Source organism: Battus philenor, unplaced genomic scaffold, assembly GCF_028537555.1.
Source record: "Battus philenor isolate CCGP_79_NKW_IND1 unplaced genomic scaffold, ilBatPhil1.0.hap1 SCAF_30, whole genome shotgun sequence".
NCBI classification, from domain to species: domain Eukaryota; kingdom Metazoa; phylum Arthropoda; class Insecta; order Lepidoptera; family Papilionidae; genus Battus; species Battus philenor.
The window spans coordinates 4,523,017-4,545,045 of NW_027181694.1; the positions used below are offsets into that span (position 1 = coordinate 4,523,017).

Consider the following 22,029-nt stretch of genomic DNA (forward strand, 5'->3'; position numbering starts at 1 on the left):
GCTTATTTTTTTTTTGTCGTATAAAATAGTGTCAAGTTGTGGATCTATTTTGTTGGTGACCATCAGTTATTCCTGGCCATATACAAAATACTCAAGCACTCGTTTGAAACGGTATAGAGAGCATAGTGGTGATGTTGTGTTTTCCGAATAAAGTCCAAAACAACGAGACCACCATAAGACGTCCAATCATACAGTCGACAGACCAAGATCGGTGAATACAGCCTACTTCCTCCCGGGGCTATTGGAATTATATTGACAAAAGTCGCGTTTAGTATTCTTCATATATATATATATATATATATATATATATATATAAGTTACCACATCCTTGAACAAACTTTATTGCTTAAAAAACTTGTATGTGGAAACCTTCATGTGAGACTTGCCACAAATATGAACTACAAAACAACTTTGACGAGCTTCGAACCCGGAATGTCGCGATCCACAGACGACATAGACCACTTATCGCAAAAGGAATTAAGAGCGTGAATTATTCCGTTCATAAAAACATGTTTAACTGCTTTAGAATTATAGATAAATGGTGTGATTACACATCGGAGATATACATCAGGTGTTTGTTTTGCAAACAGACTTTAAAATAGGATAGAATTCAAGAGGCTTCACTCACTGGCCACCAGCCCCGGTTCTAGCTTAAAATTGGGGGTTAGAGGCTTTAAAAATAATAGATGAACCCAAGGTTTTGTCATTTAAATTGAATAACCTTATTCACGTTGCCATATCTCTGATGGATAGCGAGCTATATCTTTACACACCCGTAATACACGTTGATTAAAACATTCATTACCTTGGCGATACAGCTCTGTGTAAGACAGTATGTAGCTGTATTTCTATGATTTATTTAGACAGAGAGAGAAAGAGAGAGGACAAAAGACTTTAGAAATGTGTTTGGAAGAGGTGTACGTAGACTTCAAGATTTCGTCACATTAATGTCTGCATTCTCCAGGAGTTCATCTGATCAACAGAAGTCTTAACAATTATTAACTCTCATTAGATATTATATCTTTAAGATATTGCAGACTGGAGTACATGTAGCTTATAAGGGTCTATAAGTGAGGGGCATCTAAGATACAGGCTAAGCTAAAGTAACAAGGAGTCGCCTTGTAAGCTTGTTTAGGAACTGATATCTAAGACAGGCTAGAAATACGTTATATACGCGATAAAACAGACCGGAGCAGTGGTAGCATATAAGGATTTGTAAGGAAGTAGCATTTACCGCACAGACTACATGTTAGGTCATAGTAACGAAAACTCTCCTTGAAAGCTGGTTTTCCGGTGCAGCCATGAAAAATGGCAGTATATAGGTGGTTGCAGAAATCACGCAATTAGGCCAGAAATGTTTCCAAGGGCTTTGCGGAGGTCGTTCAGTAATCTATGTATATAAATTTGCGTAAGGCCTTTCATAAATCATAGATTTAAGATTGCGAACCCTTTTGATGTGTGAGAAATAGCAGAGGGAGACTTTTAAAATGATCCGTAAATTGATTCTAACAAATATGATTGCTTTGCGAAAAACTCGCGATTAAAAATAATTATATCGTTATATAATAATATTTATAGAATATCCACGGAAAGAAAACTATATAGTTTGAAGAAATACAGGTGTATATTAGCATCTACCAAATGATTTAAACAAATATAAAGATATTTAATATTAAAAAACAAATTTAAAAACATGTGCACATGATTCGGTTTAGAGTGTCTTTTTTAATTAATACGATTTAACATAATTCGTCTCGTTATAAATAGAAAAATAAATTCTTTGAACCACATAATTTACGGTATTCTCCTAAACATTTCTTATAAGTCAGTTAAAATAATATAATAAATATATCAATAACAACAATATACGATCTATTTAATTATATATAAACACGTCTGAGTGATGGGTTCTTATCAGCGTGGTTGGAACCAATGTAGCTTTATTTGAAGGTTGCCAATGTGGCGTAGTTCAATTCGATTCTAGTTTCTATCATATTGAACAATTCTGACATTCTCATTATGTATAGTCAATGTAAATCGTCGTAAATATTAGGGGGACCGGAAAGTAATGTCGCTTTCTTAAGTTCAATTCACACGACTACATTTTAAACAAGTTTTTATTTCTAATCAACAATATATTCACCTTTATTATCAACAACCTTTTGCCATTTAGTATACAAATTTTCTTCTGTGAAATATGTCGACAGAAACGACTTTACTTTCCGGTACCCTTAATAAAAAAAAATATGAACCTCTAATATATAAAATTCTCGTGTCACGGTGTTCGAACTTGAACTCCTCTGAAACGGCTTGACTGATTTTTACCAAATTTAATATGCGTAATCAGTAGGTCTGAGAATCGGCTACTATCTATTTTCTATACCCCTAAGTGATAAAGGTTGTTCACACTTAAAATTTTTTTTTTTTTTTATCGAAATTTTTTGTTTTTATTTTTTTATGATACAGCATACAAGAATACATACAACCATAAATTTTCACCCCTCTACGATCAACCCTTATTTTTTATTTGTAAATTAAAATATCAATTTTTTTTGCAAAACGTTTGCGGGATCAGCTAGTATGAATATAAAAACAATATCAATGGTTGCAATAGCTCTTGTATAAGTAATGATGCCTTATTTTGTCTACCAGCTGTCTTCACTGCGTTGCCTTAATATATCAGAACTATTTCTTTGCTACGATTTCTGTTCTGACCATTGTTTTTCATCTTTCTGTATATTTACTTCTATTTTTTCAGTCTCACTCTTTCAAGCGTTCAACATATCAGTTCATTTTAAACAAAAACCTTTATCAACCTATACATTAAATAACATCGATTAGTGTATGACTTATATAAAGAAATATGTCGCATCGTTTGTAGGAGGCCCAAATCCACGGTAACGTTTCTTAACAGAATTTATAAAATTACGTTCGTAGAGTACACTCAATTAAGTTTATTTTAAACTTACAAATAATTTGAGAGAAGGGAAAAGAGATTGGAACTTAAAAAACCAACAAGAATACAGGTTGATTGGTTATAGTTGTACAATCTTGAAATGGGTTAATGTATAGATCATTTGTTGATAATTAATTTATAGTACAACTTATTTAAAATCAATAGTCTGATAAACATTAGATAACGTAATAACTGTATAGGAAGAAAATTCGTTTTGAATATTAAATTTATGAGTTAATAATTATTATTTATTATCTGACCCTGCAAACTATATACTGCCAGAAGTTTTTAGCCTTTCACATTCTAGTAAAAAATGAATTATTGTAACATATTTCAGAGTGATAGACCTATACTCTAATGACAATTTATTTTAAAGGTAGTCTTATGTTAGGAAGATAGAGATTGAAATATTAAAAACTCTAGGTATAAAAGACTTTTTATGTATTATTTCTTTAATAATAATGAATAAAATACTCACTTGATATTCATGAAAATCCATGTTTTAATATCGATAAATAAATATAAATAACACTAATTAAAATAATAAATTAAAACACTTAAATTAAATAAAATATTGCACGAGATATCAGACTGTCCACACGTGTGGGGTATTGCACAAAAAAAATTCAGGTACGAATGACGATTAAAAAATATAAATGTCACATTGTGGATTCCTTTGCCGCGTTTTTCGAAAAAAGTGTAACTGTCACATGCTGCCGGTGGCCCGCGCGTTCCATATTTGAAAAACGCGCGGCTTGCGTCGCGATGCGAGCCTCACTGTCCGGTAAGTGACGGCGCGAGAGCTGTATTTTTTTTATAGCGTGCTAATGTTATTTTTGTACTGGACGCTATAATAACGTAACGATATAGCTCTGATGTTTTGGTGGTGCTATTTTTAAATTTGATACCGTTTTTGGTTGAAAGTTTGACTAACTTCGTCATTTTGACTAATATAGCTAATTTTTCAACCAGAACTTTAAATAAAATGTTTTCTTTGTGACTCCAAACATTATAGTGATTTGTATTACACACTATACTATACAATATACTATATTCATGAGAAAATTTCAAACTCAACAAAATAACGTTTCAAAAGAATATCAAAGAATGTCAATTTACAAATAGAGCAATTCGTTCCAGGCTTTATTATCACTTTAAAAGAGAAATTTGCCCATTTTTATTATTTTTAAGATCTGAAAAGCCTGCTACAAGTTCGTTTGTTTATTCGTGATTAAATATAACATTATTTACATTAAATCATAATATAATGGGTTATATGAATTCCTCCTTTTTAATTCAGCCGATAGGCGCACACTGCAAGGCAAAGGTCTTCCTCAAAGATTGCCACCTTGACCAATCTTATGCTGCCCGTATCCAGCGATCCAATTACTGCGTTTTAAAATAATATAAAATTACTTATTTATTAAACAACATACATATTAATCTACACATAAACAATATTAGGTAGAAAGAAGAGAATCTATTTTTCATTAATTTCAACTTTAATAAAAACATAAATATTACTTGAAAAAAAATATAGCATGTTAACGTGCGATATAGCATGGCGTCAAACTCTAGTTAACCGTACAAGCGCAGTCCGTTGTAATGTTAAAAAAAGGCACTAATATCTAATATGACGGTGTGAAATCGCCAGAATTGCACCGGGCCACACTGGCTCGGCATCTTGTAACGGTACAGCGTTAAGGAGGCTGCGGCCGAGCTTTCTTTCTCCGAGAGTGAACGGTGTAATTAGAAGCACATCGGTACAGTACATATTAAACATTTTATGATACGATTGACAGATTATAAATGTTAATATCGGCTATAGATTACACGAAAACTGCAATCAGAATTAATACAAATCCTAACTATTTACTTTAAATTTTATAGTAATGGCCTACACAATGAATACATGATATTTTTGAAGTCGTTGATAAGCTTTGGATGTAGGCAGCTTTCAATAGACTTTATATACGTTATTAGATATATATGGAAGAAGCCCATCTCCATCCGTGAATTTTAACAACGCAAAATATACAAATTCTGAACAGTTTACTTATAACAGATTTAAAATATGTTCATTAAAAAATGTTTGAAACCTTAACGCTTCAACATGATGATCATTTCCACAGTCAGACAGACCACCCTCACAGATTTTCAATAGCCAGCGGATTAATAAGTTGAAGTAGTGGCGTTGGCAAGCCACATAGCGTACAGAACAGATCAGAACAAGCCACTGTGCCCTGAAGGTCTTGAAGTGGAAGCGATGCACCAACAACTGCGTAAGATGACCTTGAAAAGGTCGAAGGACGCCGGGTGAATCCCGCTTTCAACCTTCATAATGTAAATAAATGTATGGGGTATACCCATGTTCAGCCGTGGACATCCTATCGCTGAACTAATAACACACGCAAAATTATATAAATGTACATAATTATTAATTTTGTTAAAATAACAATAAAAAACTAGCATGTTTTGAAAAGAAAAAAAGTTACGTCACTTTTCGATTTCCCGCGCATAGTGACAGTTCGCTGTCAGAGTAACAACAGAATAAAAATGCATATTTATTAGACAAAACTTTAATAATATATATATGAATATGTCTTTGTGAATACAGTAGTAATTGGATTACCATTATCGTGAACGTAATCATATTACTACCGTAGAAAGATCTAGAGAGTTTCGTGTTTTTTTTTTTTTGGTTGTTTAGTTAACAGTTAACGCGCGGGCAAAGGTAACGTGTGGATAAATCCAATTTAAATATCCGAGATTGACCGTTAGACGTTCCGCCGGCGTCCAATCATTTATAGATTCAGCTCCCTCGTTACAGAGACGTTCAATAGCGGATTATTGGTATGAAAAATGAAAGTTACGAGAGGTCTCAGAGCTTTTGACTTTCGAGTTTCTCTGCGGTTTCAATTAATGTGAGCAGTCTTTGGATAATCAGACAGCGTAGGTGCCATGTCTGACGTTCGATGAATAAAAAAAAAATATTTCTTGTATTGGATTTCTTTGCCGCGTTTTTACAAAAAAAAAAACAATTATAACCGTCACATTCTGTTGATACATTTTGCAGAAGTGCTCAAGCACCCTTATAGTCTAAGCCATTTTTCGAAATTTGAATTTTTTCCCGAGACGCTATTGAATAATTAATGTTTATTTTTTTTAAAACGAAAACATAAGTACATGATATTGTTTATGTTTTCAGTTTTATATATTAATGATTTTTTTTAAATCCTTTTGTTAATTACTTATAATTTATGACTGTACTCGGTCATTTTTTCAGATGCTGGTTAGTTGTTAGTTAAGCTTAGATTTCAGGAATTATTAATTGGAATAAAACTATTACCATAAGCACAATGTTACAAAATTTTGAAATAAACGGACTGATCACTAAAACCTAAAATAATCCTTAAAAGTCGTTTGTTCCTTGCGGGCCGCAGGTTGGTGTCTTCTGACATATAGTCTACGTATTAATATAGGTTTAGATTCAAAATTAAGTCCCTTATTTAAAATAGAACAAGCATATTAAACTATACTATACATACATGACGTTTGGTTATACTTGTAAAAACTTTTACACTTATTTCCAATCAACATGTATAGTAGAGTACATTCTGAAATATGTACGTTACATTTTTTTACTATTGGAATGCTAAATATCAATAAATTCTGGTAGGACAAATCTTGCAAGGGAAGATATGAAACAATTAATTATATCATGTAGTAATACTATTTTAAAAAAAGCTTTTCCTTGCTCTGTTATCATTACGTTATTTTTTTATTTTCATTCATTTCATTAATTTACTGCAAGCAAGCTAGTCATTCGCCTCTTTGAAGCTTTTGTATTTATAACCAATCATGTATATCGGACAACATTTTTTTTATTATACACCGAGTTTCAGGAGAAAATATCCTAACATACCTTTATTTACTTTTAAATGTCGTCAAATGTTTTGTAATTTAAAATATCTTTATTCAAGAGTACACTTTTAAATCGTCAATTATTTTAACATTATAAGTAGTAAACTAACACTGGTTTGTATTACTGATATGCTAAGAAGAGCCTACAAGAAACTAAACAGTTGCTTCTTCTAAAAGAAATTTAACAATGTTTAAAGTATACATTCTAGTAATAATTCCGCAAACTATTCTGATAAAACCAGATATTTTCTCTGATATTAAACCTTCCTCCATACGTGGAGGATTTCTCCATAACTGTAAGGCATATGACGCGCAGTAGATCATGACAATTTTTAGAAATTTTGTCGTGCACTATGTTATGCTAGCCGTGATATTTGGCTTGGTACAGACCTGATCAGACAAGCGCATAGGACTGTGGCCTCATGGTTGCTGTCCACCCACTTTTCATAGATATATGGACAAAAAACTCGAACAGCTTTGTTATATTGGATAGGCGAACAATCCCTGGAATTCTAAAAATATAAACCGGAAATAATACTATCAAAGCAGACCGGGATATCCTTATACCATATCCCAAGTGGCATTTGCACTGCTGGTTCGAAGGGACAAGGCGCAGATAGCGCTTAGGCTAAAACCTCGTTTAAAGTGGCAAAACTTGAGTACTCCCTGGGGAACTTCGGCTTGGGTCAGATTGGGAGGATGTCGAGCCCTTAGATTGCTTCGGCGGTAGGTCCATAGAATGGCCTGACATCAGGGCCCCCTCATTGGGACTTCGGCTTGGGGTGTCGTAGATAATACTAGTTATGCATTCCAAGAGTACATAACCTCGACTTGGTCATTTGCAATTACCTGGCTAACATTCCAACCATGGCGTAAAAATCAGGGAGGAATCAATAGCCTCCCTGATATGCGACGACAATACCAAAGAACAGTTCCTCATACTTTGCAAAAAAATAATAAGAAATGTAATAGAGAAAAACAAAAGCCAATAAAAATGTAAAAAACTAAAATTGCAAACAAATAAGACTGACAAAGAAAAGTAATAAAGTGATGTAGAATAATAATACAATATAAGTAAAAATTGTGATATAGAATAATAATAGAACAAAAGTAAAATATCTGATATAAAATATAAGAAAATGTAAAAGTAATGAGGAACGAATGAAAAGCGATACAGGGCGAAAGGGAAAGACAGTGGAATTGTGGAAAGAAAGAAATGAACGACAGATAATATAAAGTATGAAAGAAGAGAAAGAAAATAAAAAATGTATGTGAAAAAAAATTAAATTAATGTAAATAAAATGTCCCAATCCCACACCAGATAGGGGGTACGAGAGGCTCCCAATAGCGGGGGCTATAAAAAAAAACATTACAACCATTTCGGAAAGACTTAGAGAAATAGCGGAAATATCTTCAGGGATGCTTCTTTCTAGAATAATCAAGTGTTGACGACTCATGTATTCCAGCTTACGTTGATTCTGCAGCCGCACGGGAAATCCAAAGAACAACAAATATAGGCTATTCAGTGTTCAATAAGTCTCGGGTCGTTATCTACAAAGTTTTTGCGACGAGATGTAACAAGAGGAATGAATCACACACGCGCTGGTTTTTATTTACATTCCTTTATCCAGTATTATAGATAATTTCCTATATCTATACATCTATTTTCAGATTTTAAGTAATTTGGATTTATTACTTTTTTTAATAAAAATAAAATGTTAATGTTACATAAAGATTATAGATAATATTTATTGTTAATAAAACTGGTCCTAGCAAGATTTAATTCATGTTCATTCATCTTATTAAATTCTCAGACTGACGTGGTTTAACAGTGAAGATTTACAGAATTGAAACGTGGTCTCCCACTATAGGCTTCCTTAAGAAAACTCACTGTCACAACATTCATTTACTAGATCGAATAAGAAACGAGGAGATCCGATGATGAACTAAAGTAACTAATATAGTCCAGTGAATTAGTAAATAGAATTGACTGCTAGCAGACAACATAGCACGCAGAACAGGTTTAGGAGTGGTGACCACGGCCGGCAAGCTAAGTGTACGATTTCACCTAAAGGGTGAAGATGGACGGTCGACTAAGTTCAGAAATGATCGTTCTATGACTGAATTGATGATGACTTATGTAAGTCATACAAATGCTAGAAGTACCCAATTACATAGAAACAAAAATCAGATTTAACTCCACTATAATGTTACTAGAATTCATACGCGTCTGCGAATAAACCCGCCAAGGAATTTAAACGATTTTTTATTCTGATAAAAAAAAATTAAGATTTATTTATTCAACACGTTGATTGATACGTTACCTTTTATTATATATATTGATCCTTCACAATGGGTTATAGTTGTGGAGCAGAAGCCGGAAGAAACTTTACAACAATACATTTTTAAAAAACAATTTAAGAATACCTCTTTATGGTATAAATTATGTACACTTTCTGTCAGGTATAGCAAAAATGAAAACAAAATAAACAAGTGACGTCATTTGTGTTCACAAGTGGACTCTCTTACATCGTTATTTTTATTTGACATAACAACTTTATATCTTAAAAAATTCGAATGACAGGCAAAATCTATTTCAAATTATGGCATGAGCAAGGGAAATCGGAATTCATTATTATATGTATTTTAATTATTAATTATTAAAATATGACTAAAGAACAGAATTATTATTTAAATCATAGAATAAAGACGGATTATTATCTTTACGTAAAATTACACGTTCAAAAGATAGTGAACGATAGCTACTATCTTTATTAACTTTGACGATTCTGAACACTCACTGAGAAAGACGAAACAACGACACAGAAAAATCGACGTAACTTCACTCTTATGTTATTGTATGATATATATAATTTACGCATATTTTTTTACATTTTTTACCAATTGCATAAGAAGGAGAGTATTTATCATGCGTGTGCGTGCGTGTGTGTGCGTGTGTGTGTGTGCGTGTGTGTGCGTGGGTGTATGAGAAATTGTGTATTTAAATAATTTTCTGTAACATTTGCACAACTGCCTACTAATTATTACTACTAAATATCTGTGCAATACACTAGGTTGACTGATAGCGAATGTCTACAAGGAACTAAATCCGTCATATATAAAAGAGTTGATAGATAAACCACATTTGCAATGTACGAATGTAAAAGCGAATGGACCGCAACAGTTTAAAACGTAACTGATGAGGAAAGTCGGGTGGCACCGTGGACGTTACAAGTGGGTCATTTGGCGAAAATACCGGTGTACGTCTTTATTGAGACGCCATCTGTACGTACGTCGGCGTGTTACAGTACTTCGTATGCACTGTCCAGTTATATGGACGCTTCATCTTGGTTTAATCCTCTTGGTGCAACAGTCTTGAAAATTGTTGCTCGATCTTTCACACAACACCCGTCGTCTAACTCTTGTAGTGCTTCTGCTACGCAACCATAGATTTATTGGCAATTCCGGGTGAGTTGTCATTTTTATTTACTAATCGAGATACTAACAGCATATAGCTGTACTGTTATATTATAAAATGTGGTAGAAGAAGAAAGTATTGTGAGTAAACGGTATGATAATCCAAAATAACGAGAAGAATGGAAGAATAAACAGCAGCAGGAACTGTGTAGAATCAGAGGAGAGTATAAATAAAATTGTATACAGAAAATAAATACATAAAATTAAAAAAAAATTCTGTCCAATAAAACGAAAGGAATAGCTTGAAGCCTTAAAAACAGCGAATAGGTAAAACTTGTATAATATTTATGAACTTGTGTACTATTTAATGGAATCAGGCGTTACCTTGCGGAAGTCCATCCTAAGTAAGAAAAGGACCAATATTTAGCCACTTCCGATTAGTGCCAAACACAGAGTCTATGTTTGGCACTAATCGGTGTAACATAGCTCCTGAGGATGCCCCGTGGAGGGGTGAAGCACGTATTAAGTGATTTGACGGTGGCAGTTGTGTAATTCGCATTGTTTGCCGCATACGCATTTATCAGTGGGCTGGCGGGCGGTGCACTTTGTTGCACGACTACCACTGCATGTGCGGAAGTGGCTAAATATTGATCGTTTTCTAACTTGCTTACTCTCCGATTATGTGTGAAACATCTTACGTATAAAAACAAAAATAATCGAAGCATCTCAGATAAAAGACATGAAAATATTATGATTGAAAGGTCATCATCATTTCAACCCGTAAATACCCATTGCAATGCATTGGCCCTAGTCAAAGATATCTATGGGAGGATAAATAATATATCTTAATAGCCACACTTGGCAGACGGGTTGGTGAACGCAGTGACGTATTATTGTACGCAGGGGACGCTGTTGCTCATTATTTGTAAACTTATTTATGAGCAGTAGCAATCCTATATCCCAAAAATCGAACACGTGACATACAATCGCAAGTTTCAGTCCTCTACTAAACTGCCACTGCTGTTATTGAAACATAGAGCAATGATAATTATCATAATTCCAGCCAGACATAGGCCTATCCTATAGTTTTTTGAACAGGACCCTTTTAAAGCTCTGATCGACATTAAGGTCGTTTCCTGCTCCTCTCTACTCTTGAAACGTAAAAAGGCCTAAACTCAAATTGAAAATAAACCTCATTATTTGACACAGGGCGTTCAAAGCTGGACATAAGCCTTTTTCAATACAAACAATCTAATCAAAATGAATCATATTGAATCATATGTATAATTTTCAGAATTTTTTAAAAAAAAATATTTACATGAGCAGATACATTCTAAGATATATTACTAGTGTACACATAGTAAATTAAAAATGAGTCAAAATAATAAAAAGTCTTCATGTAATATTTTTGGAATAGAAAACCCATAAATTTTCTAAGTAAATACTTATGTAACCCAATTGATTGAATTTACCCGTATACCAACAAACCATAACGCCCCATAAAAGACTAGACGTTTTACACGTTCACTTAGAAGTTAGTTTAACCGCAACACAAAGCTCTCGACGGTCCTCGGCTGAATAGCGACGTAATTGCAGCCTGACCCCTGCGATCTAAAGATCCGCGATCTATAGATCATTGATCTATAAGTATGGCAGGTCCGTGCGCATGAAAGTAGAGATTGGAAAACGTTTTGTTGTGCATTCCCCCGTCTTGTTCTTTGAACTCTGATGGTGTATTAATGTTGTTGTGGTTTAAATAGGGTGGGCAGAGAATAATGAAATGCAGATTGCAAATATTAAACCTACATTATAGATGCCCATAACAAGACGTAGACCTCGAAATAACATCTCAAAGGCAGTATTTTTCAGCCTTTTATGTGTCATGCTCCCCTCCACCGTAGCTTTTCTAAAACTTTTTGCACCCATATATAGCATATTTATATTCAATACAAAAATATAAGGTTAATATAAGGTTAAACTCGTATCGAGTCTACTTTTTAATTTTTTTTTCTTTACAATCAAATTGCCCCCCTGTGGTGCGTGGGCCCTACGTTGGGAAACATTTCTGAAGCGAGTCTTTTTAAATATTAGGCTGTTAGTTAGCGGACTTCGCTCTTCCTTCTTATTATAAAATAAGTTTCTTCAACATTATTTTACAAACATATTTATATATACATATGGTTATATATATACATATATTTATATATATATATATATATATAAGTTACGCCATAATTTAAGCATAAACAAATTACTACATTTATATTTCTTTTCGCAACTTTCTTTATGCTCTGTAACAGATTTTCAGGGAAATAAAAAATGATTAGAAACTTGAATACACTTAATGCTGCCCATTCAACATTTCGCTTTTAACTTTGCGCGTTTGACAACTTACGCGATATGTCATACATTATCGTGTAACAGCCTCGATCAGTATTTATCAATCACATTTATTTACTACCTGTCTCCTGCTAGCTTCGCCACACCACAGACTAAAATAAATTTGAACGAAATACAATACACAAACATTCAATTCATTTTAATTAATTCGTTCGCTGTTTTCATTATTTCAATACAAATCAGGATGAACTGTCGCGGCTATATATGAAATTCATTGGAATGACAGTGGCGCCATCTGTTGAAAATTGATCAAACTGACTTAAAAACTTTCGTGGGTTCATGCACAACAACTTTTAAGATCATCACATGATCACACACACACACACATACACTTATATATATAAATATTTATTTGACAATAAATAAATTGATAGAAGTCTAATCCGAGAAAGTGAACAAGGAGGCCTTAAACCTGACTCCTCTGACGGACCTGGCACCCTCACTGTGTATCTTGGAAAATTACGCCTTATGAGCCTTCGTTCTGTTAAGCACTAAGTCACCTTAAACTTGGATGAAACTATGTATGACAGACAGCATTCATCCTTCCTTTAGATTATAGGATTGTTGAAAGTCTTCTCCATCTAGCGCCTATCGACGACCATAACAATGTCGCCTACACCCCACTACAACTAGCAGATCCGCGCGGCTATGTCCGTCATTCTCTACGAACACGTACAATACGTATCTATTCACCAACAATACTTTCTTTATCTAGCAACATCCAAAGTAATCAAACGAAGTTTTCTTGCGAGAAGTAATTTACATATCCAATTACATTCTTTAATTAAACAGTGAGATATCTCTTTGTCCCTGTTTGTACGTGTATTTTGAAGCCATCGTGGTCATATTGTAGATTTGTAATTAAAAAGAAATTTCACTATGGCGCGATGAGAATGTGTAAGGTGTCTATACTAATTAATATTTTTTACGGACTTTAATTTTTTTGACAGTGACAAATATAGTCTTGATGAGAGAGTTTAAGCTAGACAACTTTGCTGTATAACTTATGTCAAAGGCTTCCTCAAAATGTTACAAGATTTATTTTAGTAGATTTGAAGCCATTGATAGAAAACATATCCTCTGAACCATGACGTCAATCTGGTCTGTGCTTATGAATATATTGATACCCTTCTCTAGGCTTTATGAAATTTGTAATTTATTTGTGTACGACATATAAAATACGATCCCAAAATGTATCTAAATTATCTTGTAAGTTTTTTTTTGGTCCCCGCAATTGGAGCATCTCGTACTCCCTATCTTGTAGGACCGGGTCTGCTATTCTTTAAAGATTTCTTTCACTTTATCTTTGTATTTCACTTTCTACACACACAGATCCGTGTTATATCACATTTCTTTACCTTAATTTATATTTATTTTGTGTTATTTTACAATGTTATTTAATATGCTAATTTATTACGATTTATCACAATTCATCACTGTTTATATTTTATTTTATTTTGATAACATTATTTTAGGTTTTTATTATTGCTACCTAGTTCTTTTAATTCTAGTTTTAGTTTTGTTTTTTCTGTTTATTCGGTTGCTTACCCGACCCGTATCAGTTTTATTTCTTTTTATTGGGTACTCCACTAACTTCCTGTAGCATTTGAAAAAAAAAACTGTATCGACTATAATAAAATCTGTATTCATCTAAAATGATATTTATGTTAAATGTTTTTTTTACATCAACAGTTTTTTATAGTACATATGTGTATTTAAATCAATATAAATATTGTGGACATGGATTCGAACCTGGATCATCAGATATACAGCGATGCGCCTTGCAGTCGGTCAACGGATGACGAATGATCTGACGACAGTTTGCGGTTTGCAGGTAGTCCCTATTTTTTTTTTGGAGTCACGCCCCACGCTTGTCCAGAACTCTTTTAATGCTAACCGCTAATGGCTAGCGCTATTGTTACCTACCCAGTGACCGTAGACGATTGAAAAAATACTAGTTTTTTTTAAAGGGTTATAAAAGTTACTTTTAATTTATGTGTGTTTTGGTAACATTTGCAAATTTTAACATAAAATCCTCCTTGATAATCCGAGCTAATTTCCAAAATTTTAAAATTTTTTGTGCGCCACAATTGAATACGAATTCAAAGTTATTTAACTTATTTTTTTATACAAAATTATATTGATCGAAATCAAACAATATAAGTTCTAAATATGTGTTTTTTTTACTTGACACTAACATGATTACGTTACGAATTTTCGTTCAATATTTATTTTAAATTTAATACACGATAATCAAGAGAGATCATACTATAATATATAGTTTAATAGACCTAAGAAAGGTATAAAAGGTTCTCAATAATTATTTTATTTACCTATTTCATTGGAAATATAAAATTAGCTCAAAGTTCGAACTAAACGAATAAATCTGTTTTTCTACCAGGTTTCCAAAATCCGATATCAGTGATCTTCGATCATAGAAGTTGAGGTGGTAAAAAAGAAAAAGTGCGTACCAGCGGCATTAGATGACAATTAGTCATTCTGGTCGCCAGTGCCGTCGCAGGTGGCCGGGTATCCACTTGTCTAAACAAGTCATTTGTCAAAGCCTCCTTGATGCGCCGCCGGGGCAGACAGTGCCCTTTGAGGGCGCACCTCAACTTTGACGTCACTTTGCAGTCGAATTCGAAATTTAAAAATAACAGCGGTTTTTTTTGTGAATTGGTACCTGATCCTGAATACTGAGTTGGATACCTACACACAAGAGGTCAATTCCCAAGGTACGACGCATTTTTTTTCTATCATTATAAACTCAAGAGACATTTATAGTCAATATTATAAATTGCATTTCCTAATGAAATATTAATTATCGTCATTATTCCAGCCATAGGAAGTTCATCACTAGTTGACGAAATTGCAAAATAAAAATCTACTAGAGAGGTATTTGTTATTTTTAATGACTTCGTTTTTGATCCTCTCGTATCTACCCCTATCGTAGATGAACAGGAACATTTCTTTTCCTAAATAATTTATTCACACAATTATTTTTATTTTCTCGCTCTTCTTTTACCTGTCTCAATATCTTTCACCAGTTCCTCTTTTTTCCATCAAATTCTCTTTAATACCTTTTAATAGTTTGTTACTTTCCATGCCTTGTTACCTTTCATACCCTGGTGCTTTTCATAACTTCTTGCCTTTCATACCTTGGTACTTTTCACACCTTGCTACCTTTCGTTCCTTGTTATTTTTCATACCTTGTTACCTTTCACACGCCACTTCTCATCCTTCGCCATTTCTCCTGAACACTGCCAATTTACAATTTTTATTTTTTAATGCATTAATAATTTGATAACAATAACAATTTTCTATCACTTTCCGACAGTACACTACGGGAAGGTCTGGCGGCTTCCCTCTTAGATCACCGATGTTGCGATGTTTTTTCCTATCCCTTACGCAACCTTACAAGGTCCTGTCCACCTTGTGAGTGGACGTCTTACGCTGCGTGTTCCGGTGTATACTCTACACCAAAGCCTTTACGGCCATACATTCTACGCCCTATGTGGATTGCTCAATGCAAATTCAACTTTAAATATTTATATTACACTAGCTGATCCCGCAAACGTTGTTTTGCAAAAAAATATTTTTCATTTTCAATTTAAAAATAAGAGTTGATCGTAGAGGGGTGAAAATATAGGGTTGTATGTATTTTTGTATGTTGTATCATAAAAAAATAAAAAAATTTTTTAAGGGTGAACAACCCTTATCACTTAGGGGTATGAAAAATAGATAGTAGCCGATTCTCAGACCTACTAAATACTCATATAAAATTTGGTAAAAATCGGTCAAGCCGTTTCAGAGGAGTTCAAGTTCGAACACCTTGACACGAGAATTTTATATATTAGATATCACATTAAACAAATTTAAGTACATTTTATATATATACATACGTATGCCACTATGTCGGCCGACGACATAATGACATCGTGAGATCTCGTTGGATGGACCTGTCACCGTAGCAAACTTTGGAGGCCTATGTCCTTCAGTGGGTATTTATCAGCTGACACGTGTGTCTTAAATATGATAACATTGAATTTAGATATACATGTTTATTTCCCTTATCGTAGCACTTTTGTGAAACATTTTACATAACTACAGTTTTCGTTTATAGATTTCATCATATTACTCTTTAGAAAATTAATAGGCTGTCTTTATCAATATATATATATATATATATATATATATATACTACACTTTAAGTACTAGATAGCGCTATGCTTGCCACGCCCATCCAACTGTCAACCTGTCTATCGATAGGTATTAAAACTGCAAGCCTTAGCATGCGCCTACTCATTGATTAAAATAGGTTCCTTTATCTATAACCTGCATCAAGATTGGTATGGTCAGCAAAAAATATAACTTGATTTAAACCCCATCTATATATAGAAGAGATTTTCACCTATGAGTCAACTCATCACGATTTCTTTGAAACTACAAGGATTAGGGATCTAAGATTAGTAGGATAGTATTAATATATTAATTTTACTTCTAGCTAAGAAAGGATTTTACAAAATTCTGAAACACACACACACATATATATATATATATACTTCATAAGAAATAGTTTGAGCAACCGCTCGTAAACCCCCCAATAAAGCATAATTAGAATTAGAAGATCATCCAGCAACTATAACAGTATAAACTCCTAAACTAGTACAACATAAAAAAAATAAAATTCCTAAATTAAATCTAATTATATTACAATAATAAGGAATTAATATTCATAATATTAAAGAAATAATAAGTCTAATAACAGGAGAAAAATAATAAGATATATAATTAGAATAATTAGGGAAAGTATGCTCCTTAGTAAATAATTTAATAGCATCAGAAAAAGGCTGTAAAATTCCCATAAAACCAACTTTATTAGGTCCTTTTCGAATTTGAATATAGCCTAAAACTTTACGTTCTATATATATATATATATATATATATATATATAACACAGCGGATAGCCTGCGTAGGAGTGCCATTCATAAGATGGAAAGACGACCTGGCAGAGGTAGTTGGAAGTAGCAGGATACAGGCCAGTGTACGTCCTTTGGTCGAAATTATCCTGATGACGCATATGTCCTCTCCATATAACACCGGGCTATTGACATTCCGAAGATATATTTAAATTAATTTTCGCTACACATCTTAAAAGGGATACAAAAAAAAAAATTATAATGAGTTCCAACAAAATGGAGCGAATGCCCACGCATGCCCAGCGAGCTTCGAGTGGGGCCTAAGTAAACAGAGACTTCGAGTGAATTCCAATGCATACTTGTATGGATTTAGTGACGCGACTTGAATATATCGATAAAAATGTAGGTGTGTTTATATATAGCCGTTCCTGCGCTGGCGCAATTAGCAAATTACCGCGACCATAAATAACAACGTCATCAGTCTCCCTGGTAGGAGTGTACCACGGTGCCAGTTAAAAACTTTTCGGCCTCAATGGCCATCCGCTCTAAGATTGGTCAGTGTTCTTATATGGAACTCTTCATTTTTACATTTTAACAACAGAGCTTCGGGCATAGCCCAAGCGATTGCTCTCTGGATCACCTTACGCTTTTATATAAGGCCCATAGTAAACGACCACGTCTGACTTCCGTAAATCACAGTTGGTCAAAGACAATCGTCTTCCGACATAGTGGTACAGTGGCAATCTTTAAGGAAAGCGTGTATCTCTCAGCGGGCGTCTATTTGTTGTTATATTAATTGAATAGACTCATGTACATGGTACATAAAAATAACTTCTCTATTTACAATATTTCGACACGCTCTCTGTGAGCAGTCAACGAGCAAAGGCAAAAGGAGCGCCCAAATAAAACACAAACCGTTTTTCTTGTGGTCACTTTTACAATACCCTCAGCACAGTCGTAGATCATTTGCTAGCCTGTATAAAGTGATCACTATGAAATACGTTACATTAATTTATTTTTTCTATGAATTCAACAGACCAGTAAACAATAATGTAGTAATTAGAATTTTAAAAACGCGCTTTTTTACTATATACATTCACCGCTTTAAAGGTTAAACAACCAAAAACATGTGCCCAGCATATTCATCAGGTTTTTTCAACTCCTCGAAGTTTTGTACTCATATTGGTTGATAGTCAAAATATTATCATTCAAATATATAATGTCGATATCGACAAAATTATCAAAGGCACATCACTACACGACGAACTCCGCTACCGTACTAGTTAAACAGGGCAGGCGTGGGGAAACATTTACAATTCCGAGTTAAAATAAACAGAAGTGACAGCATCGATAAGGATTAACTAAATGTAGGTAGATTTTTTTATGTTCACTGTCAATACCTTTTTTATAATTGCCCTTCAATATATCAGCGAAATTAATAATAGTTTAACAATGAATATTAAATAGATTTAACGTCAAGTGATTGGAGTTCAGCTGGATTTCTTTATATCTTAAGTTGCCAATAAGATGAACAGACGATCTCGTTAAGATCATCAAACATTGTAGGCTTTCAACAAAGGTTTTGCGGAGGCTTCTTTTACGTGTTAATAATTATATTCTTAGTATTTTTTTATTTTATGAAATCACAATACCAGGGAAGAAGAATATATCAGGGGTTCGTTTAAGGTAGCTCCGAACCCCAGCAAATTACAGGAAAATAGATTGCGATGGTATGGCCACATTCAACGAAAACCAGATGACCACGTGGTTAAAACTGCTCTAAGCCTCCTAGAATTCCCAAGAGGGAGCGGGCGTCCAAAAGCTACGTTGTGGTCTAATATCGGAAAGGAACTGGAAACCCTTTAACTTGATGCAGAGACAACCCAGGATAGAGTGGCCTGACGCAAATTGATAAGGAGACCCGACCCCAAATAAAGGGAAAAAGGAAGGAAGAAGAAGAAGAAGAAGACAATACAAAAGGCAACGCTGCGGGCCGCGTGAAGAGGACGAGGGAGAGATTGTATCGTATGTTGTACTTGAAAGAACTTATATACAAGTTTTTCTTTAGTTAAAAAGTGACGACTTGAGTCTTGTAATCAAATTTGTTTCATCATCATGTTTGGTGATAGACACTCAATGCAAGACACAGGCTTTCCCAAAACGTCACAACGGTGATGGTGACTGTCTTGCGCTGCTTGCATCCAGCGACTTCCGAAGAAATTGACTATGTCGTCGATCCAATTATCGGGGATTCTGTTTACACCGCGTCTATCGAATCGTGGTAGCTACTCGAGAATCAAATCTTCTTCTCCTTCCTTCGACTCAACTTCTACGATTCTCTCCCACTTCGCTCTATTATTCGGTACTCTTTGCTACGGTGTCTTCCGATAATCCTAAGATCTTTCTCTACAGGTTCCAACTACCACTTGGCTTTCCTCCAGTCTTTTTTTGTTACTGGGTCTACTAGGGTATGGTTTGACAGCCCTGATGTCTGTCATTATTTCCAAGTGGCTGGGCATTATTTCCATCTGACTCTTGACTTGGAAAACCTGACAATGGTTTCGTTGTGAATCAAATCTTCAGTTTATAATTCATTCTTACACGGTATGTGCAGTTTTCCTCTCACATCAAAATTATCCTCTGGAACATTATTTTTATCTCGTCTTCATGTATCATAATCCTGATTCCACACGCATAGGTTACACGAGAACCAATTTATAATCAAAACTAACATAAAAGGAATTGGTTACAAAGTAACATCTCTCAAGCGGTCTCAAATATTACGCCAAAAGCTGTAAATATTTTTAACATGTCACACCGCGGTAAGGGGTTGAAGGATGTAGTTTTATTTTTTACAAGACAAAACTACAAGCAACAATTTGTCGCGGGAACACATAATGATAAGCTAAGTGATCGATTGACACATGTTAAAAGGGAGACAAAATGTTTTGTAGCCACATACGTGTCTAAAGCATAAGAGAAAGCGACATATGCTTAAAATTATTTATTAGATCATATCAGGTACAAGTACAAACTTATTCGATGCCAATTGATCTTCACCTAAAATCAATTGTTTGAAGGCGTATGACAAATTCGGATAACTACATATAAAAATTATTTACTGATTACTTGTTTTAGAGTGAACCCTTTATAAATTGTTATTTGAATATAGGTGTTAAAGCATTATAAACAGCTTTTTGCTGACCAATGAGTTATACCTTGACCCCTTTAAACCGATTGCTTGATTTATCACATGAAGAACGCTAGAACCAATTTGACAGAAACTGGAATTAAATGGACCTTGTAAATTTTCTCTACTAATTCCAATTGTGTTTTCTTCTTTTTATCTTGTCTCGATACTACTTACATCTCTTTTGTTTCTATCTGCTCTCTCACTCTCTCTCCTCTTTCTAGTTTCTCTACCTTTATGGCACTATCGCATCTTTGTCTACAAAAAAGTGAATAATTGCCCCTACTAAGGTTATCGTAAAACGTTGCATTCAGGCCAGTTTCAGCTGGTGATATTGGAAATCCATAGAGGAGACATGTGTCTAGTAGTAAAGGTCTCACGGCTATAATGATGATGATGATGTATTGCCATTTCGTTACAGTTAACCTCACGTTTTGCAGGTGTAGTTAATCGACTTCACCTGCAGTGACGCAAAAGAGTGACAATCTTATAACTTGGACCATATCACAGCGACCGTCGTGTGTGGTGCATGATCCGGGAGACACGATCATTTATCACACAGTTTTTATGGAAAAAAATCTGCCCTTCGATCCCGTCTGATACGCTGGACCATCGGCAGAGAAGCATAACACGAAAGAGGCTTAATATGACAACATGGTGTATATGCATTCATGCATTAATATATTTTTTTTAAAAAGCTATGTATATAATGTTAGCACCAGAATGAAAGTAAGAAAAGAAAAAAGCTTCTTAGATTGTTTTTCAAGACTACATAAATTTAGTAACTTTTATGTGAAGCCAAAGTAATAATAATAATAAAAAATAAACTGTGTACTGTATTACGATATATTAGAGGGATCGGAAAGTGATGTCGTTTCTATCGATATATTTTACAGAAAAAACCGATTGATTTTTATTTATCGCACCGGCATTGAAAATTCGTATACTAGACGGCAAAAGGTTGTTGATAACGAAGGCGAATATATTGTTGATTAGAAAAAAACTTGTTAAAAATGTCGTGTGAATTTAACTTAAGAGAGCGTCATTATTTCCCTCTTATATATGTATATACATGTATAATTTGTATATATACATGTATAATTTAAGAATTCATAAAACTAAAATTTATAAGAAATACTTTCTCTCTTACTACTAGAGATATTGTAAAAGTGACCACGAAAAAAACACATCTGAGTTTGTTGGTGGCTTTTCACAGACTAGAG

The 22,029-nt window shown here is 33.9% G+C and overlaps 1 protein-coding gene across 2 annotated transcripts in view; it reads right to left on the reverse strand.

Annotated features, from left to right (window-relative positions):
* The window catches only part of LOC137927429 (segmentation protein cap'n'collar-like), an 80,314-nt gene that overhangs the window by 40,871 nt on the left and 17,414 nt on the right, over positions 1-22,029 (reverse strand). The window lies entirely within an intron of this gene.